Raw genomic sequence first — 5,216 nt, 5'->3', positions numbered from 1 at the left:
AAATGTAAAAATCGCGAATAAGCTAGCTTTTTTGGTTAGATTTAAAACCAAAAAATAATTTCCCATTGATATTATTACAGTTTTATTCTGGCATAAAGGAATTCCTATTATTTTTATTAATTATACCCCTATTATTTTTATCAATTATACCTCTATCCCTGCAGCATAGCCAAAATGGGGATTTTGAATCTGTTTTCTAAAATAGCACACCCGAAACAATAAAAATGCTTTGACCCATAGCATTGTATGATTATTAAAACAAATATTGCTTCAAAGCACCTGCTTAGTAAAATTGGTGTTTAATTGATGATACAAAGGAAGGTTGGGTTTGGTTTGGTTTATTTTGTTTAACGTCCTATTAACATCTCAGGTCATTTAAGGACGGCCTCCCGTGCATGCGACATGTATGAGTGTGGTGAGTGCGTATGTGTGTTTTGGGAAGCTGCGGTATGTTCGTGTTTAGTCTCCTTGTGATAGGCCGGAAGTTTTGCCGATTTAAAGTGCTATCTCACTGAAGCATAATGCCAAAGACACCCAGCAGCACACCCCACCCGGTCACATTATCCTGACAACGGGCGAACCAGTCGTCCCACTCCAAATATGCTGAGCGCTAAGCAGGAGTAGCAACTACCATTTTTATAGACTCTGGTATGTCTCGGCTAGGGGACAGAACCCAAAACCTTCCTCACAGGGGCGAACGCTCAACTAAAGGCCAAAAGTGAGGCATTGTCAAGGGAGACATTAGGAAGAAGAAAGTTATCAAGAAAGAAGAGAAAAGATAAGATCCCTTTAAGTTTAGTCGCCTCTTACGATCATGCAATGGGGGCAGCAGGTACAATTCTTACGCCCTACCTGTAGGGCAGACAAAGGAAGGTAATGGAGAATCCTGAGTTCTAAATATAAATGTATATTAGAACGAAGAAACACTCATTGATTAAAATTTACAGCATGCTGAAAATAAAAAGGTAATCTAAATTTGAGAGAGCATACATTTCAGACTCCTTGAAGAAAACTGTTGACACTGTAAGAGCAAAGCAGCTAACAATAAGTCAAGCATCACGAGAGTATGCGATTCCCAGAAAGACGCTAGGTTAGAAAAACCTACAAAGTCGTAAAGCACGAAAGTGTCAGAAAAATATATGTAAATTAGTCAGCAGCATAATGATATGTTCACTATACAGATGACCATGTGAAGAAGGAGGTATCAACCAAACCAGGTCCTTCACCCATGCTGTTGGAGGAAACATCTCTGGTCAACCATCCGAGTTATATGTCTAAACAGGGATTTCCCATGAATAGGCAAATGATTCGCCAATACATCATAGCATTTTGTAAAAGGGATGAAAGCATAAACTTGGGATCTTATCTTTTATCTTCTTTCTTAACAACTTTCTTCTGCATAATGTCTCCCTTGACAATGCCTTAGTTTTGGCCTTTAGTTGAGCGTTCGCCGCTGTGAGGAAGGTTTTGGGTTCTGTCCCCTAGCCGAGACATACCAGCGTCTTTAAAAATGGTAGTTGCTACTCCTGCTAAGCGCTCAGCATATTTGGAGTGGGACGACTGGTTCGCCCGTTGTCAGTATAATGTGACCGGGTGGGGTGTGCTGCTGGGTGTCTTCGGCAGTATGCTTCAGTGAGATAGCACTTTAAATCGGCACAAGTTCCGGCCTATCACAAGGAGACATAACACGAACATAACGCATCCTCCCAAAACACACATACGCACTCACCACACGCATGCATGTCGCACACACGGGAGGCCATACTTAACCCTTTCGCTGCCACGCCCAAATTTATGACGTCAAACAAAGATAGCCCTTACGCTGATGATTTTTGACGTCAGGAATCCTATCGAACGCAGATTTTCAACGTATTTTCAACGTCAATTTCTGACGACGTTTCTCGGGCAATCATCATAAAATCGACTGTAGCTCTAGCATTTTAGCGTGCCAATCACATCTTAATTTTAGCATGTATTCTATTGAATATTCCATTGAATGGCATTTCAAATTATTAAGCAAAATGTGTACATATACATATATATCGAATGTATGATAGTGTTTTTTATTGTCGGAAAAGAGCATTACAAAAAAAACATGATCATTAAAGGGACAATTTAGTCAAGTTTGTTTACTTTTTTATCATTTCACAAATTATTTCATGAAAGTGTACTTCAGTTCTCCTTATGAACTGTCCTTGGTCATAAATTGATACAAGTTTATGTTTTCCATGCGTTTTTTTTTAATTAATTGTAAGGGAGATCCTAATCGTACAACCATACGATTAATATGCAAATGAGCAAGTCGTCTCTACACACTTTGTATACATGTGTGCAAGCACAGCCCCGTCTCGTGAGTGTATGTTAGCGGATATTTTAACTATAGGTTGCGGGTATCGTACCAAACGTAGACAGTGAATGGATAAACAGAATATATGAAGAATTACTGTTAGGTCATGAATATAACAGATTGAGTTGTTAGAACGGTTGCGACAACAATGAAAATGTTCTTACAGTTACGAGCGAGTTTGCCGAGACATGACCTAGATCGGCCTACGGAGTAATGTTGAGGTGCGATATTTTTGTTCTGTACAACTTCCATTATCATAATTCCATTCGTACTTGTTATAAGTATTGTTCTGATTACATCATGGATGAAATAAATCACCTAGATTGGTGTTAGTGTTAATATAATCTTTTCCTGCATACGTATCGGCCGTATACATGTATGTACACAATTATATGAACACGAATTCCCGTTCGGTGACCCTGGAAAAAAACCCTGTGTTTGGTCGATTTGAATTGCCAAAACAATAAATCATTATTGAATCTAATCAATTATGATACATGTAACAACTGTTTGCCACGCATGTTGTTAAATCGAAATCCAAAGATATAAGTATACGTCGGATCTACCGTGTCGTCACTTACAACCAACTCTGTTCCCGCCAGAGGGCGCAACAGGTTGCACTATATTTGAAGCATGGCTATATTTGACGTGGGCTTTCCCAAAACTTAAACTGACCATAATGGACATTGGCTACGCAGCAGATAACTGTTGACCGCAGATTATTTAGTCTGGGTATATGTTTTATGGATTCTGCTTGAATTACAAGAGATCCCAGAGGGATCTTGGCGCCCACCATTGAATGATCTTTATAGGTTCCATGTCAGATTGATCTTTTCTCTACTTTTCCCTTCCTCTAAGTCTTACTAATCTGTGTAAATTCAGAAACAGCCCTCTAGTACTTTTCAAACAAGGGGAACCTATATATAAAATTTACGATTTAGGAATAATGGCTGTCTGTTGTTTTCGGATTGGTCCCAAAATGCAACACCAGGGACCATGGGGAACCTACATATGAAATTTGAGAAAGATCCCTTCAGTACTTTCTCAGAAATAGCGAAAACAAACTTCAATTGTCAAAATACAAGATGGCTGCCTGTCGGGCAGGTTGTTTTCTGACTGGTCTCAAAATCCAATATGCATAACTAGGCACCAAGGGGAGCCTACATATGAAATTTGAGAAAGATCCCTTCAGTACTTTCTCAGAAATAGCGATAACAAACTTCAATTGTCAAAATCCAAGATGCCTGCCTGTCGGCCATGTTGTTTTCCGATTGGTCTCAAAATGCAATATGCATAACTAGGCACCAAGGGGAATCTACATATGAAATTTGAGAAAGATCCCTTCAGTACTTTCTCAGAAATAGCGATATCGCAAACACGGGAGGCCGTCCTTAAATGACCTTGGCTGTTAATAGGACGCAAATCAAATAAAACCAAACCAAGTACACGACAGTTCGCCTTTTCCTTATGGCCAAAGATAACATTTATAGAGGTCGCAGTGACCTTGTTTAGTTTAAATCACATCTCCTTATGTTGTGCTCGTCTCCCAAGCTTTATATCCGTTTTTAGGTCACCTGAGACGAAGTCTCAAGTGACCTATTCTAATCGCCTTTTGTCCGTCGTCGTGCGTCCGTAAACTTTTTACATTTTCAACTTCTTCTCCAAAACCACTTAACAAAATTCAATGAAATTTGGCAGAAAGTTTCTATGGCTGAAGGTCAACCAAAATTGTGAATTATATGGTCCCCACCCCCCAGGGGCCTGAGGGGTGGGGCCAAAAAGGGTCAAATTGACTAAAACTTCAAAAATCTTCTTCTCTACTCTCAGATATGTTAGAATCAAATACTCTTCATAGATGGAAGGCTCTTCAGGTGCTTTACCAAAATTGTGAATTTCATGACCCTGGGGTCTCACGTTTGCCCCTGGGGAGGGGGTCAACTTTACTATAGTTTATATAGGGAAATCACATTTTTGACTATTATTTGTTGGATTTGTATTGGAATTCATTCTAACTTGGTTCAAATTATCAGCATGGGATTACAGTTTGATGTTATGTACATGTTGGCCCTGGTTGACCCCCAGGGGCTGGTGGGCGGGGCCAAAAAGGGTCAAATTGACTGAAATTTCAAAAATCTTTCTCTATACTCTCAGATATGTTAGAATCAAATACTCTGCATAGATGAATGGGTCTTATGGTGCTTTACCAAAATTGTGAATTTCATGACCCTGGGGTCTCACGTTTGCCCCTGGGTATGGGGTCAACTTTACTATAGTTTATATAGGGAAATCACATTTTTGACTATTATTTGTTGGATTTGTATTGGAATTCATTCTAACTTGTATCAAATTATCAGCATATGATGACAGTTTGATGGTATGTACATGTTGGCCCTGGTTGACCCCCAGGGGCTGGTGGGCGGTGCCAAAAAGGGTCAAATTGACTGAAATTTCAAAAATCTTCTTATATGCTAGAATCAAATACTCTTCATAGACTGACCCAATTAGGACTGATGGGTGGGGCAAAAAAGGGTCAATTTAGTTGGCCGAAATATTTCAAATCTCAGGTGACCGTTAAGGCCCTTTGGGCCTCTTGTTTAAATAATAACCGATATATTTTACCGGGCGAAAACTTTGTCATCTTGGACAGACGGATCATATGGCCAGATTTGATTAATTTGTTTGTACAGGTTGATGGACAGACTGATAATATGGCCAGATTTGATTAATTTGTGTGTACAGGTTGATGGACAGACGGATCATATGGCCAGATTTGATTAATTTGTGTGTACAGGTTGATAGGAGTGCTATATATTAAAACACTTTTGATAAATAAATATAAGCAAACGAACTGTTAACTCATCCCCACAAG

The sequence above is a fragment of the Pecten maximus genome, unplaced genomic scaffold, assembly GCF_902652985.1.
Source record: "Pecten maximus unplaced genomic scaffold, xPecMax1.1, whole genome shotgun sequence".
NCBI classification, from domain to species: domain Eukaryota; kingdom Metazoa; phylum Mollusca; class Bivalvia; order Pectinida; family Pectinidae; genus Pecten; species Pecten maximus.
Note: the sequence above shows the minus strand (reverse complement) of the source record.